This window comes from Globicephala melas, chromosome 8 (genome assembly GCF_963455315.2).
Source record: "Globicephala melas chromosome 8, mGloMel1.2, whole genome shotgun sequence".
Lineage (NCBI taxonomy): Eukaryota > Metazoa > Chordata > Mammalia > Artiodactyla > Delphinidae > Globicephala > Globicephala melas.
In genome coordinates this window covers 95,620,084-95,637,746 of record NC_083321.1, presented here as the reverse complement: position 1 = coordinate 95,637,746, position 17,663 = coordinate 95,620,084, and the positions used below count along the sequence as shown (strand labels likewise).

At 35.6% G+C, this 17,663-nt stretch overlaps 1 protein-coding gene across 3 annotated transcripts in view; it reads right to left on the bottom strand.

The window, feature by feature from the left end:
• ARHGEF12 (Rho guanine nucleotide exchange factor 12) overlaps positions 1-17,663 on the bottom strand; it is a 144,397-nt gene that overhangs the window by 82,243 nt on the left and 44,491 nt on the right. The window lies entirely within an intron of this gene.

Sequence of the window (17,663 nt, the reverse complement as noted above, 5' to 3'; positions counted from 1 at the left end):
CTTCTTGATAAGAGTTTGATGCTATACATAAATGCTAACCTAAGTCTAAAAGAGTGTTCTCAAACATCCTCCCATGCCTCTTCTCATTTCTGTCCTTTTTAGAATTATCTCAACCTATAACATTTTATGTAAAAATTATTTAGGTGATAAGAACAGGGCTTATTAAGAATATCAGTAAATTTTTTTAAGGCTACTAGTAACAGTAGTAAGAAATAAACATAAAACGATACCTGACTATTTTATTTGGCATGGAGGTAGTTTAGTTTAAAAAAAAAAAACCTTAGTCTAAATATAACTTTAATTATAAATCCCTTTACCTCCTATATAAGTAAAAATTGATTCAAAGAAAAAGAGAATCTAAAAACTTCCCTAATAAGCGATAGCATATTAACTCTACGACCAAGTTAGGGATAATAAGGAAAGGGGGTTCTGGGATAAAAGAGAGGACACTGCTCTAGAGAATATACTGATTACAAAAGATAACCAAACCTTCAGAAATAAGAGTTCCTAAGTAGTCCATCCTTACTTGTTGGGGGAGGTGGGAGGGAATGGGATTTAAATTTAAAGATGAACATAAAAGTTGGCAGAAAAGAATTCCCAGCTGAATTTCTGCAAAGGACAATACCTGCAGTTAGCAACCTTAGCCACTTGGCCTGACAGCCATTATAAAAGCTCCTACCCAAAAACAATGCTGCTTGCGTCAGAAACTGCATCATCCAGAGAGATTCTGGTAAAGAAATCTGGAAGTTCCCAGACTACTGACTGTAAACCAGTTTCCTGAGTTATTTTCTCTTACAAGGGAATGGAAAGGAAGGGAAAGAGGACAAAAATGGAATGAAAAGATAAAGAAGAAGGACCGCCCTACAGTATAACTTGCTTATCATAATCGACTTACTATATTCAGAAAGTACAAAGAACTTTTCTCAAGAAAAGCTTTATGTACATCACAATACTTTTTCTCTAGTCACCAAATTCCACTTTAAAGTATGTAGTAAAACAAACAAATATGTATGTGCAGTTGCATGTATGCAAGCAACAAAGTCAAGGGCCCTCCTGGCTATTTCATCTTCCCTCTGCTCCAGCTAAGAAAATCACCAAGAGAATCCCATGGTTTTGTAAAATCCCTACCATCTGCTGGATATTGAGATGAAGATGTAATCAGATAGCTGGAAATAGAAAGCTAGAACTCCAAAGAAAAACTTGGGGCTAGAGTTGTAGATTTGAGTCACCAACCCACTGATGGCCATTGAAATTTAAAACAGCAGGTAAAGAGAAAACACCAAGGATCAAATCCTGGGGGAAAAAAACCTAGCTTCTGAACAACTGAGAAAGGATGTGAGAGCCAAAGAAGGAGATTAAGAAGATAAATCAGAATGGAGAAAGGGTTGCCCTAGGAACCAATAAAGAAGAGGTAATACTATCAAATGCTACAGAAAGGTAGGTCTAAAGGCTAAGAAATGGTCATGTTCTAAGCAACAGAGTAACCCAACACAAGGCTGATGAAACAATTCTGTTGTACAAAATCCCATTTTCAAGTCCCTGTCCATTGTATAGTCCAATCATAAAATTGTGAAAATCTCCTTTGGTTAGATATTTAAGTACAACAGCTGTATCTGAATGCTGACATGTTGGATATGCCTAATTAACCAAACGTGTCTGGCTTTTGAAAGTATCATATTGATGACATGGACATTTAGTCAACAATGAACATGTTTCATGCATATTTATATATGTGTATATGTATTCTGCTAGTTATAAAACAAAGTCAAACTGCCAATATGAAGAACCATAATATGTAAAGAAAAGGGTTATCAGGAATTTGAGCCATTGGGATAAGGTGACTAGATGCCCCTATTTTTGATTACCTATACTAAGCATACTCGTATGCCAAAAATCCTAACCAAGGGCCTTAAATGTCACAATACTTTCACTCACTTGACTCACGATGCCTTTTCCTTGTTAGTTCTGAGCTCTAGCATTAAATCACTAGGTAGCAATATACAGAGGCCTCCCCCAATTTTTTATTTTCCCACTCCTCCCAATATGTTATTATAGAGGGAAATGTGATTTGGTAATTAAATAACCCTAACCTATAATTAATATATACTGGAGTAAAACTTCCATTTTTTAGCCAGGTTTTTGTTTTTTGGGGTTTTTTTAATAAACTTATTTATTTAGTTTTATTTATTTTTGGCTGTGTTGGGTCTTCTTTGCTGCACGCAGGCTTTCACTAGTTGCAGCAAGCGGGGACTACTCTTCGTTGCGGTGTGCGGACTTCTCATTGCAGTGGCTTCTCTTGTTGTGGAGCACAGGCTCTAGGCACGCAGGCTTCAGTAGTTGTGGCATGTGGGCTCAGTAGCTGTGGCTCGCGGGCTGTAGAGCGCAGACTCAGTAGTTGTGTTGCATGGGCTTAGTTGCTCCGCGGCATGTGGGATCTTCCCAGACCAGGGCTCAAACCCATGCCCCTGCACTAGCAGGCGGATTCTTAACCACTGTGCCACCAGGGAAGTCCCAGACAGGTTTAACTATTCTACAATATACATACACATACACAATGTTATAATTGTTTTTAAGATTTTAAAACTTAAAACTTTTAAGATCGTTAAACAGAATTTCTTCTGGATCTAAAATATTGCAAAGAACAGCCAAAGTTTTGTGTCATCACATATTTGCTTATAATAAATAGCCTACTAGAAATCGTATTTTCCTTTTATTGATTTTGGTGAGAAGAGCTAGCCTTTTGATACTACTCCAGTGAGAAGTGTTCTGAAAGCAGAAATAGGGATATCACAATCAAACCTTAATTCCTACTCTCTGCCTCCTCCAAGATATTAGATTTTTCTCCCTTGGGTTTAGTTATGATTAGGAATTTGGGAGTTAGATGGTTCTTAATAATGGATAACTGAAATGAAGGGGAGGAAGTTAAGGAAATCTTACCTACATTGGATAGTGGTCAAGCTTTTATTAACAAACAATGTTAGCTACTAAATTTAGAATTCTCAAAAATTCCACTGTAAGATACATCCTGATTTTAGTGATATTAAAATGCAGGGGGAAAAAAATCACTCCAGCGAGGAGAGTTACTAGACAAAGAACTCTGCAAAACAGATAACAATTAAGATAATTCTAAGGCTCAACCCCTCATAAAGTGATAATAAACAATAGTGAAAAAAACAGACTATTCCAATATTGTTATAGTCGATGAAAATTACAAGTGATCTCAGGGCCTTAGGTTCAGGGACTCCTCAGAAAAAATATAAATAGGTTCATATTCTAGTTTCACAATGAGAAGGTACTTGAACGTGGGCAAGTTGCTTAACCTATCTGTAAAACAGTGACAATACTAGACCTACCTCACAAGTCTGTTTTGAGGATTAAATCAGAAAATGAGAAGGATTAAATGAAAAGCACTGCCTAGCACATAGTAACCACTTAATTATTATTACCTATTACGGAGAACAAAAATAAAATCTGAACTTTAGCTGCATGACTTCAAATTCAATAGAAAATAAAAATAAAGACTAACAATATTCCAATCGTTTTTTAGCTCAGTAAAATCCACAGAAATGCATAATTCAAAGCCAGTGATGAAACTATAAACTTAACTTGCCAAGTCATATTACATAAAATTAAGGGCAATACTCAAGTTAACAAACTTCCCAGATGCTACAGGGTAAGAAAAAATATCGGGTTACGACCAAAACTTTTAATTTTCCTGGCAAGTAAGGTCAGTGATTTTTATTTAAACATAGTGAAATTATGTTGACCATACCGGCCACTTAGCAAAAAAGTCCATTATTTCCTCATCTCCTTTAAAATATCAAGAATGATTAAGGCATTCTGTGTCCCAGATGTAAATCGAGTTTTTCATTTATATATTTCTATTAAATAATTTAAATAACCTGAAGTATAGCACTTAATTTTGAAATTACTCTAATATGAATATGAACCAGCTAGCTCAAGTATTATATCATTTTTCACAAAATAACAAACATAACAGCTAAAAGAACATTTGTCTACAATACACAGCGCCCGTAAGTATAGGGATTCAGACCATGGTACTGACTTCAGCTGAACTGTTAATTCAATCTTTAGATCTCTGGACAGCAAGATTCATAGAACCAAAAGTAGTAAATGACCACTACCACTTCCCTCCCCCCCACCAAAAAAAAACCACACCAGTCATAAATTCTTATGCCACCTATAATTTATAACTGGTCTAGCTTAGAGTCACTAAAAGAACTAAAAAATTTGGAACTAGCCAAAAAAAGAGTCTGAACATTATCTACCATTGTACTTTTTTATTAGCATATAGATCCAAAGCATGAAAAGTTTAGCAGAGCTGGCAATAAAACATTAATTAGTTATATCAGACAGGCTCTAAAGCAGAAGCTACAGCTGACAGGATGACTCATGGAGAATTCTTCATGGTGTTATTAGTTTTAAACTTGTGGACCTTGCAATACAAACCACAGAATGACAAGGAACAAGGAGCTCAGTTCTGTGTAAAATCCAAAAATGATTCACTAGAATGTAATGTAAGGTCTCAAATTAACTTTTAAAACATAGCTTAGTATACTGCCACTTTTACTGAAGAACTTAAACACAAGACAGACCCTAAGTAAATGTCTCTTACTTCTTGGACATACTTTGACAAATCAAATAGTAAATTCTAAATTATTTTAATTCCCTCTGCCAGAGCTATTATAAACTGCATATTGGTTGTTTCTGAACTGGAAAAAGTAATTCACAATAAAAATAACAGCTTATTAAACTTTCACCTTTTTATTGACAATCTGGAACATTATCATTTTTGTGAGTATTTCCTGTAAGATTTCTAAATAAATTTCCTTTGAGATCATGAGTATCACCATTAACTTAGTGTCTTTTTAGACTTCAAATTATTCACTCCAAAAGAAAAAAGAGTAAAAAAAAAAGAAACTTGAAAAAGTCTGAGACCCTCAAACTACTTAAGTATCCTCATCTCATTAAATACCATTCAAGCCATCAAATCCATTATTAAACAAATATCAGCAAGAAACTGGACTCTACGGAATAATCTCATGACTTATAAATCAGGGACAACGTATGATTTTCATTAGATAAGGATTTAAATCTTAATCTTGTTTCACAATTCCCTATTTCAGGGTATGTTTGTGAAAATAAAAATGAGAGAGAGAATAAAAGGTCTCAATCTGGGATAGACATGTTTCCCAACAAGATTTTACATAACATATATTAATATTAAATGTTCATATTTTGTAAACTGAAGTGACAATGTGCAAAATTTGTTAGGACAAGCTGCTTTCTGCAAATTTGCAGAAAGATACAATTGTGCTTCTGAAGAAGTAGAAAGTCTTAGTTATTAGCTTTTCACCTTTTGCATTGAGGTACCACTGAGACAAGCTTCAGCATTAATCAGAGCTTGACAATTTCATAAAATATAAAATTATAATATAAAATATGTCAAATAATATTTTATTTTCTATTATATAAAAAAATTCTACTCAAAATTTAAATTATTATGTATCAGTTAAAAAATAGAATTCTGGGGCTTCCCTGGTGGCGCAGTGGTTGAGAGTCCGCCTGCCGATGCAGGGGAGATGGGTTCGTGCCCCGGTCCGGGAAGATCCCACATGCCACGGGCCGGCTAGGCCTGTGAGCCATGGCCGCTGAGCCTGCGCGTCCAGAGCCTGTGCTCCGCAACGGGAGAGGCCACAACAGCGAGAGGGCCGCGTACCAAAAAAAAAAAAAAAAAGAATTCTGTAGCAAGGAATATCAATTAAACAAGAAAACAAATTATAATGGATTTATCTTAAGTGCGCCTAAACATTTCTTATCAAGTGTCAACACAATTACAGGATAGGACTCTTTTATTTCTAAAATCTTGGGAGAAGGAAAAATAACCAAAACTACACTAACTCCCAAATCACAAAAGATTATTCTTGATCTCTGCTTACCTTCAGGTGTTGGTACTTGGTGTGCACTCATTCCTTGAATACAGGAAGGCTAATCACTGCCATAGCTATACTTAACCCAAGTTAAATGGCAAGGATTGCCCCCAAAATCACAAGAAAATATAGGGAATGAGAAAAGTATAAACTTAGTTCCCACATACTCTAAAAATGTTCACAATTTCCTTGAACTAAACCAACATATGTCTATTTCTTTTGAGGAGATAAAAACCTCATACACTTTCCAGGAAGAACTCTAAGGGAATAAGGATTGAGCATATTCTATGTTTTCTACTTACGATTTGTATAAATTATATAAGAAATGCTTTATGGGTAAGTATTTTGATTACATATCCTTATATTTAAGTCATATTCCTTAGTTGGTGAAATATTTCTATAAATAATGAAAATTTAGAGGCTATACGGATATAAAATATAGGTAAAGATAAGACTACTAAAAAAACTGATCAGAGCCAATATCATTACAATTAAGTTTTCTATATAACACACCTTCCACATCCATAAAAGTGTTTTATTTTCTTCTGAGGAGATTATTTTTCATTGAAAATACTTTTACTGTCTATGTATACAATGAATGATCTGATGAAAATTTTGGTTTTAAACTAGAGACATTTCTCTTCATAAACACTTTGGTTCTGCCATCAAATATTAACAATTCCTCAATTCCTCTTAACTGTCCACTTAGTTTACCATAAAACCACACTTTCTGCTGCCAAACCTGAATACCCCAAACTTTCAAACTACCGCAAAGAAAAAAAAAAAAACCTCTGATTTTGTGGAGCAAAGGTGAGAAAATTAGTGATATGCATGCCATCTCACCCTTTCTTCTACAGAAGTTTTTCTTGATCTAAAACCAAGGAACTAGAGTTGAGGTATACTCTTATCAGTAACAATGGCTCACCAGAGCACTTCATCTGGAAAGGCGGAGAGAAAGGGTGTTTTAATTATTTTGACATTCTTCTTACATCATCCCAGAATTGAGAATCATTGCTTTACAAAGTTCAGTTCATTCTGAATTCACTGACATTCAGTTCCATTTTCTCCCTTAGATGCTAAAAATGTGACTTATCTTAACATGCTTAACACATAAGACTACTGATATTAATAATTTCTAAATAAACCTATGCTACTAATATCATTTTTATAACATTTTCAAGATAATTCCTCTCTCTCAAGGGATTGAGGAATGAGACTGTTATCTTTCCCAAAATGTAAAGTTTCCTATTAAGCAATGGTTCTCTACTTTTTAATATGAAAGAATATCTTTTATTCCCAAAGAAATACATGTACACAATTTAAAAATTAAAAAGACAAAACAGAAACCAAAAATCAGCTATAATCTCAACACCTAGCATTTTAATGAATATTTCCCCCATCTTTTCTCAAGATATAGATTACTGTATTTGTATATAGTATAAACACAGTGTATAAAAGTTCTTTTTATAAAACTTAAAGCATAATGGACATATTGTTTTGGTAATTTTTTAAACTTAATATCAACATAATTTTACATCATTACATTTTTCACTACAGCACTGGTTTTAAATTGTGCTGCATAAAACCCTAGAGGTTCGAAAGAGGTCCCTCAGAGGACAAAATTGGGTAGATGAAGACTCTAGGTTCCCCATACATCAGAGCTGCTTAGCTTTTATTTATTTTATATATTGAACTTACAAATGAGATAAAGATTTAAAAAAACAGGGCTCTAGATAATTCTTGATACCTGCAAAGTGCTTTGTGATATAGCTACTTAATTAATTTAACCAATTCCCATTTGTAAATACGTAGGCTACATCCACTTTTTAGTATAATAAGCAATGTTGTAACAAAATATCATTGTAATTCAAGTTATGCACTCCCTCTTGATTTCTTCCTTAAGATGAATTTATCTACAGTAAGGAATCCACATGGGAGTTTGGCTAGAAGTAAAGAGGAGTTTCTGTGTGTACCAGGTAAACAGAAAAGGGAAGACACAGCAGTGTCTCATCTCAATCCTCCTAGCTCAATCCCATGAACTCATTTCTATCCCTTAAGGAAACACACAGAAGCAAGAAGCTGAAGGAGCTGTTTTAGGAACAGACTTTGTAAGACAAAGTAACATTATTTTGGTGTCTGAGTGTCAAAGTTCGGCACAAAATAGGTGAAAGAGACTATTGCTGTTAAAAGTAAAAACAGACAAAGCAGAGATCCACATAATAGCAGTTAGAGGTATATTATCCACAAATTGAATAAACGCCAAAAAGCTACAACAAACTCATAATATTTTCAAATGAACTTGTATTTATTAATTACAACACCATCATTGCATTTGAAAGAAAAGTAAGCAAAGATATGGAAGATGCTTTACTTACACAGTATGGGAATTGCCCTTAGTATATAGAGAAATTCTCAGTTCCCCTGCATTAAACATAGAAGCAATCCCTAAACTGGGAACCACTACACTTGTTATGCATTGAATTGTGTCCTCCAAAAACATATGTTGAAGTTCTAATCTCTGGTACTTGTGAATGTGATCTCATTTGGAAACAGTCTTTTGCACACACTTCTGGTGTCATATCTAAGAAACCTCTGCCTAACACAAAGTCACAAAGACTTTTCTCCTACATTTTCTTCTAAAAGCTTAATGATTTTCAATTTTACTTTCAGGTCTATGACATATTTTGCAATAATTTTTGTATAGGGCATGAGTATGGATAGAAATTTATTTCTTTGCATATGGATATCCCATTGTTCCAGCATCATTTGTTGAAAAGACCATCCTTTCTCTACTGAATTGCCTTTACACTTTCGCTGAAAATCAGTTGTAAATATATATGTGGGCCTATTTCTGGAATACCACAGAGGTGAAATGCCTTTCTTATCACATATCAAAGGATGCACAATATCAACGTGACATCACTAGCAATGTTAACCTTGATCATTTGGTTAAGCTAGCATTTGCCAGACTTCTCCCTGTAAAGTTCCTTTTTTCCCCTTTCCATACTCTACTCTTTAGAAGCAAGTCACTAAATCTAGTCCATACTAGGGGTTGGGAAGATTAAGCTCCATCTCCTGGAGGAGGCAGAATTTACATATGCTACTTGGAATTCTTCCCATAAGGAAAATTTGTGTCTTCTCCTCTTATTTATGCAATAATTTCTATCAGCATGAACTCATGTATACTTATTTTATACTTTGAGTTCTAATCCAATACTACATTATTTTCTCGCTCAAATGATTTCAGCTTCAGCCATTGAGATTTCCTTCACCTGTATCCCTTTGACATGCCCCCACTGTTTTATTTTTTGAGCACTTCCTGTTTCTGGCACTACAAAGTGCTTTAGGCTCATCTTATATCTTCCCTACTCCAGCCCTAGAATCAACCATTTCTCTAAGGAGTCATTTTATTGGACAATGGTATTTAGAAACCAAGATCTGGGTGCTGAGTGTACTTGCTGCTACTGGGGTGTCAACACTTCTTGGCCCTCTCAGCAAACAAAGCTAAGAAGTTCATGTGTGTATACTAACTCATGTATAGTATCTATCCATCTGCATATTTATTAAACTAAACATGAGTTCATACTGATGTCTCTGATTCTAATCCAGTACTACAGGTTCATTCACCTTCCCTCTTTGCTTAATTTCGCAATCTGACAGTGAGAAATCTAGCTCCCATCTATGTATATGTGTATATATATATATATACATACACACACACACACATATACATGTCTTTTATATGTTCATATATATGTATTTTATATGCTATTTATATATTATATAATACATAGGTATATATACTTATGTATTATATATTAATATTGTTGGGATTTATAAAATTCCAAACCATAATTCACTTAAATTGTTAAATTTACTGGCATGCTATTCATAATATTCCCTTATAATCTTTTTAATATTTATAGAATCTGTAGTGATATCACCTCTCTGATTCCTGCAATTGGTAATGTTTGTCTTTTCGTCTTTATTCCTGATCAGCCTGACTAGAGATTTAACAACTTTACCGATATTCTCAAAAGAATTAGCTTTTGCTTTCACTGTCTTTCTCTACTGTTTCTACTTCATTGACTCCTACTCTGATCTTTTTTTCTTTCTTCTGCTTAATTTGGTTTAAATTTCCTCTTATTTTTCTAGTTTCTTAAAACAGAAGTTGATGTCACTGACTTTAGACCTTTCCTCTTTTCTAATAGGTATTTAATGCTATAACTTTCTAAGTAATGCTTTAGTGGCATTCCACAAATTCTGATATTTTATGTTTTCATTTTAATTCAGCACAAAATAATTTCCCATTTCCCTTTTGATTTCTTCTTTGAGACATGGGTTATTCAAAATTCTGCTGTTTAATTTCCAAATATTTGGGGGCTTTCCAGAAATCTTTCTTTTATTGATTTCTAACCTAATTCCATTGTGGTCAGAGAACATACTTTGTATGACTTAAATCTTTTTAATTTATTCAAATTTATTCTGTGGCCCAGAATATGATCTATCTTAGTAAATGTTCCACAGTGCACTTGCCAAAAAAAAAAAAGTGCATTATGTTGTTGGCTAGAGTGTTCTATAAACACAATTAGATCAAATTGGTCAATAGTGTTAAGTATTCTGTATCCTTGCTGACTTTCAGTCTACTTCTTTCAATTATGGAGGGATACTGAAATCACTGTTAATGATTGTACATTTGTCTGTTGTGGTTACATCAGTTTTTGTTTCATGAGTTTTAAAGCTCTGTTAATAGATGCATAAAAGTTTACAACTGCTATGTTTTCTTCTCCTTTATTGACCCCTTTATCATTATGAAATGACCTTCTTTATCCCTCATAATATTTTTGCTCTGAAATCTACTTTATCTGATATTAATGCAGTCATGTTAACTTTACTTTGATTAGTGTTGGCATAGCATATCTTTTTCTATCCTTTTACTTTTAAATTGTGTGTATTTATTTTTAAGATGTGTTTCTTGTAGGCACCATATAGTTGGGCTTTGCTGTTTTATCCAATCTGATAATCTCTGCCTTTTAATTGAGGTGTTTGGGCCATTTACCTTTAATGTGATTACTGATATGGATAGGTTTAAGTCTATCATGATTGGTATTTGCTTTTCATTTGTCTCATCTGTTCTTTGTTTCCCCTTTTCACTTTTTTCCACTTTCTCTTGGATTCAATTATTTAAATCAATTAATTGATTTTTTCCAGTTTTATTGAGAAATAATTGACACACAGCACTGGATAAGTTTAAGGTGTACAGCATGAAGGCTTAATTTACACATATTGTGAAATGATTACCACAATAGGTTTAGCTAACAAACATCTCTTAAAGATACAATAAAAAGGAAAGAAGAAAAAAGGAAAAAAAAATTTCTCCTTGTGATAAGAATTCTTAGAATTCATTCTCTTAAGAACTTTCCTGCAAGTTATACAGCAGTGTTAACTATAGTCATCGTGGTGCATCATGTTGATTTTTTTGTTTTGTGTGTGTGTGTGTGTTTTTGCGGTACACAGGCCTCTCACTGTTGTGGCCTCTCCTGCTGCGAAGCACAGGCTCCACATGTGCAGGCTCAGCGGCCATGGCTCACGGGCCCAGCCGCTCCGCGGCATGTGGAATCTTCCCAGACCGGGGCACAAACCCGTGTCCCCTGCATCGGCAGGCGGACTCTCAACCACTGCGCCACCAGGGAAGCCCCATCATGTTCATTTTTAAAACAATTTTAATATTCTGTTAACTTGTTTGACTCTCTCACTAAACCTTAAATTATCTGAAAGTGAAAACCATGTTCTATCTGATTTTGTATTCCAATTAACTAGTAGAGTGCTGAGCATATATCTGACAATTCAATACAGGTTTACTAAATGAATTCATTCATTAAAAAAAAATTTTATTTAGAATTACAGAGGATATAAGTGATTCCCAATCCAGAAACCATAATTTTACTACTACTTTCCTCAGAGCCCAGCTGACTCAGAGAAAGATGACTCCATTTGCAGCAAAAAGAGATGGAACTTTTTGGCCTAATGTAATTCCATTCTCGGGTAAGCGATTGATTCAGAAAGCGATTGGAGAATAGAAACAAAGTTTACCAGACACATCTGTGAAAGTATTTTCTTACTCTTAAGAGAGAACCACATGAAACTTCTTTTCCTCTCCCACTGGATGTGAATGAGGAAGCGAGTAGCCCTAACTTGCTAGTTAGCATCCAATCTTAAAGGTTAGTTTAAGATGAAGCTGACAATGATGGCAAAAGTGGAAAAATGGAAAGAACCTGGGCCACTGACACAGTTAAGCCACTAAGTCAAAAATCCCTCAACCCTCCCTCTAGACTCTTTATGTGAGCCAGTAAATGTCTTTACTGCTTAAGTCAGTTTGACTTAGTTCCTGTTACAGGCAGCCAAATGCATACTGAGTTACAGGAACAGCAATCTGTGCCAAAGCAGTTCTAGACACTAGAGGTTCATCGGTGAACAGATAAGGCCTCTGCTCTCAAGAAGCTTACACTCTACAAGAAGACAACAGACCAAACAAATAACTGTACCAAATAATTTCAGATAGTGGTAAGTGCTATGAGAAAAATAAAAGACATGTAACTGTGATTAAATGAGTTAATTTAGTTTATTCAAAAAAAGACCTCTAAAGCATTTGAGCTGAGACATAAATGAGGTAAAGGAGCCAGCCGTGAGACGATCTGGAGCCAGAGGTTTACAGGCAAAGGGAACAGCCAGTACAAAGGTCACAAGGGAGAAGAAGCTTACTGTTTTCAAGAAATACAAAGTCCACTGTGGCTTGAGCATAAAGACCAAGAGAGAAGTACTAAGACAAGATCAACAGATCTTTTGACAGGAACCAGATAATGTAAGAATATGAGCCATGTCAACAAATTTTGATTTTATTCAAAGTACAATGGAACACCACTGTAGGTTTTTAAATCATGAACTGATTTATGTTTTAAAGGAGCCCTCTGATGAATGAACTTTCATATTCCATAGATTTGAACACTAAGAAAGTTTAGTTCAGTCTATGTTTACAGTAACAGTGTATTTTGCCCCCAAAATCAAATACTTATGAGGCACCTAATAGGTGGAGAATACTATATAAAGTTTATAATGTTGATATATTCTGTCCCCACCAAGCATGAATTCCACATTATCTTGAAGTTAGGAAAAAGAATAAAATGAGGAAACTAGCAAAGAAAGGGGGGGTAGCTGTTAGATTGTCCTTTCTATCCTAATTTCTCTAGATAACACCTGAAACTCATAGACTCAATTTTTTAAATTTATTTTATTTATTTATTTTTGGCTGTGTTGGGTCTTCATTGTTGTGCGCAGGCTATCTCTAGTTACAACAAGGGGGGATACTCATCGTTGCGGTGTGCAGGCTTCTCATTGAAGTGGCTTCTCACGTTGCGGAGCACGGGCTCTTAGGCACATGGGCTTCAGTAGCTGTGGCACGCGGGCTCAGTAGTTGTGGCTCATGGGCCGTAGAGCACAGGCTCAGTAGTTGTGACTCACGGGCTTAGCTGCTCCGCGGCATGTGGGATCTTCCTGGGCCAGGGCTCGAACCCGTGTCCCCTGCATTGGCAGGTGGATTCTTAACCACTGCACAACCAGGGAAGCCCCTCAATTTTTTTTTTAAGCATAACATGACTGAGAGCCATCTGGTAAACTTAGAACCATAGTTCAGCCATTTAGTCTCTGCCCAGGCAAGTGCTTCAGCCCTGTTCTAACACAAGTATTTGGATTTTTCCAAGAGCTGATGTCAGGGCTTTTCACAGAGACAGAATGGCATTTACAGGCCAGAGAAGGAAAAAGGTTTCCCCAGCAGCTATGCTCAATGTGGCCTTTGTACTGTTCCACTGCTAATGGCAGGAAGACCCTGCTAGATAAAGCTATTTAGTTCCTGAGAAAAATTCTACCCTGGGAGGGTGAATGGACAGATTCCCCATTAAGGGAATCCAGCTTAGTTTTCTATCAGTGCTCAAACCCAAATTTAAATGGGCTCATCATCAGAACAAAGGTTTCTGAATTCTTATGAGAAAAATCGTTCTGCTGAACTTGTATTTTAAAGAAGAGATAAACTGGCTGGAAATAAGCATAAATTAGAGAGGTAAAGAACAACACAGTAGGACTTCCCTGGTGGCGCAGTGGTTAAGAATCTGCCTGCCAACGCAGGGGACACGGGTTCAATCTCTGGTCCAGGAAGATTCCACATGCCATGGAACAACTAAGCCTGTGTGCCACAACTACTGAGCCTGCGCTCTAGAGCCTGCGAGTCACAACTACTGACTTCACAACTACTGAAGTCCGCACACCTAGAGCTCGTGCTACACAACAAGAGAAGCCACCGCAATGAGAAGCCCACACACTGCAATGAAGAGTAGCCCCCTCCTGCCACAACTAGAGAAAGTGCACACGCAGCAATGAAGACCCAACGCAGCCATAAATAAATTAATTAATTAAAAAAAGAAGAATAACACAGTAAGCTGGTCCATATTTCTTGAGGTTAGATTCCCTGAAAAATACTCATTTGGGAAGAATGGTTATTAGCTGAGGAACACTCAATACCTTCAGGTTACACTTGGTAGTTAAAAACTATGCTAGGCAGATTGCTCCAAATATACGTCCTCCATTACCCAGGATAAGAGTAATCATTAACAGTTAAAATCATGATTATATTAGCTAAAACGTACTTCAGTACTTACCATATGCCAGTCTCTGCATGAAGTATTTTATACGTATATATTAGTTAATTTTATTCTAACAAAAATTCAAAGAGAGAAATATTATTTTTAGCTTCTTTTTATAGTAGGAAACTGTGAAATTCAAAGAAATTAAGTAACTTATACAAGCTATATAACTAGTAGATGGAGGACTTCTGACTGAAACCCTCATAGTCTAACTAGAGTCCCTACTCTCAACCTCTAGACTACTACCTTACAAGAAAACATTATCTTCCCTTTGTATAGTTTTTTACAGTTAACTAAAAGTTTTCACATGAGTGAGAATCAGAAAAGTATATCTGGTATAGCTACAAAATATTTATCTAGAAAGGTATTCATACCCTTTATTCGTTTTAGGCAGAGATAAGCCAATAAAAACTGGTTATGAAAAAATTCCCAACCCTACAGAATCCGTGTCTCCAAATCTCAAAGCTTGGTTGAGAATTTAGTTAACATCTACTTGCCACATGGGCAACTTGCCAGCTATGCATCTAAGGAGAAATCTGTTTCCACCTGAATGTGTTTATTCATGGCAATATTCTCACAAACCACTCATTCCTTCAATGCAATAAATATGCACTAAACTCCAGGTAAAGATGAAAAAGAACGAAAGCAGTTTTACTCCACTAGCCTTCCTCAACACTAAAAGCAAAAATAGAGGGGAAAAAAAAATCCATCTTCCATGAAAGAAGGACGTGAGTATAACCTTAAACCACTAACTACAAAACATACTTGCCAAATCTATTAAATTCTCGATGCATACCAAGGAAGTCTTAGCAGACCTGAACAGGAATCAGATTTCCTTAAGCCTAAGGACCACAGATCTGAAATGAAGATCTAACTATCCTTTGACTAGGAACACAACATCCAGATGTGTGGCTAGAACAAGGGAATAGCGGGTCTCTGTAGAAACAGAACAACAGGAGGAAGTAAAATTAAAAGGAAAACGAAACAAAACAAAACATGTTGAAACATTCCTAGGTTTAGGAAAATGCTGGAGGTAAAGTGGAGATAACGATAGAAACACAGAGCAACTGCCACACGACACAGAAAACCCTGTGACCTCAAGAACTTTGCTGTGAGCCACACAGGCCTTTTGAACACTAACAGAAAAGAACAGTAGGTAACAGGAAAATGGAATAGTTAATAGTAATAGCTAACACTTACCGTGCATGTAACATATGCCAGTAACTGTTGCAACTGCATTTTATATATATATATATATATATATATAAATTCATTTAATCCTCAGTAAATACTACTATTATCCCTGTTTTAAATGAAAAAACTAAGGAACAGAAAGATTAAGGAACTTGCCCAAGGCCAGATAGTAAGCAGAGAAGCTGAGTTGTGAACCCAGACCTTACAGTTCTAGAGCCTTGTTCGTAACCATTACGCTTTATAGGGATAAAAAGAATATTCAAAAATATATTTTTAAAAATTCAAAAAAATACAGAATAATTTGTATCTGAAGATGGGAAGGATACAATGCACCTTATAAAAACAGGCACAAAATAATCAACCCTAACACATACACTGTTAAAGTTATAGAAATTTAAGATTTTTAAATAAAGAGTTATATGAGCACCTAGACAAATAAATGTAAGTTATGTGCAAATGGGAAAGATTAAGTTAGCCTCAAGATTTCTCCACAATAAGACTCCACATGCTAGAAGATATGACTCCAGTGTGAGAAGAGAAATGACACAATGTCTAAATTTCCTTTAAAAGTTTTTATACATACTGGAAATAGAAATAAAAGAAATCTTTAGAGAAATAAGGTAATAAAGCACCTATGAGCTCTTCTTGGAGAGGAGGGAAAATCTACTTAAAGCCAAAATCCATCCAATAAAAAACAGTCAAAATAAACAACTCAGGAATGTAGAAGCTAAGGTGAGAGAACTGAGGGTAAGCACTAAATCAACTAACATACAGAAATTAATACATACTTGTAACAAAAGCCACCCCCCACTGCCATCCAGTGAAAGATGAATGTTTCCTCAATGGAGAATTGGTCTTAATCTTGTGCCCTCACTATACCCCATATTGTACTCATTTTTTAAAAAGCAATTATTTGTTGATCTATCACCCATCCTACCCCTAACCTGCAGGAATATAAACTCTATGATGTAAGGATCTCTGGTTCACTGCTATATCTCAGGACAGTACTAGGCAGAGAGTAGGTGCTCAATAAATATTTGTCTAATGAAAGAATGGATATTAGACATTGTCAGATGGACTTCCTCTACCTTCTGGGCCCCAACCAACTGCCGTCTGGGCATATGCATTTATATATCCCACTGGCATCTCAAATTCAATAAATCTATAACTAAATTCTTACTCTGTCTCTCAAAATCTGCTTCTCCATCTTAATAAACAGACCTCCATCCACCTAGCTGATCCAGTCAGAAATCTAGAAATCATTAATGACAGCTTCCTCTCCGTGAGGCCCCACATCCAATGCATCCAACTCTCCATCCATCCAACAATATTTATTGAGCATTAACTGTATACCAGGCACTGATCTAGAAATTGAAGACACAAAATAAATGTCACTATTTTCAAGGAGTTAACATTCACCATCAAAGTCTACTGATTTTACCTTCGATACATATCTCATTTGTCTTTTTCTGACCTTCACCATTGCTAGCCTAGAGCTAGGCATCTCATCTCAAACCTAGACTACTGCAATAGTTTAACAGGCCTTGCCACTTGTAGTCTTGCACACATCCTCCAATTCATTTTCCCATACAGCAGCCATATAATTTCAAAACACCAATCTTAACATGTCCTCCCCCACTTAAATTCTTTCCCACTGCATTCAGGAAAAAAATCCAACCACCAAACATGACATGCAAGGCCCAAATATGAAATATAACTCTTATTACCTTTCTAATCTCAACCTTACCACTCTCCTGCTCACTGCCTATGCTCCAGCCACAATGGCCTACCTTTAGTGCTTCACATGCATGCTTCCCCCCAAAAG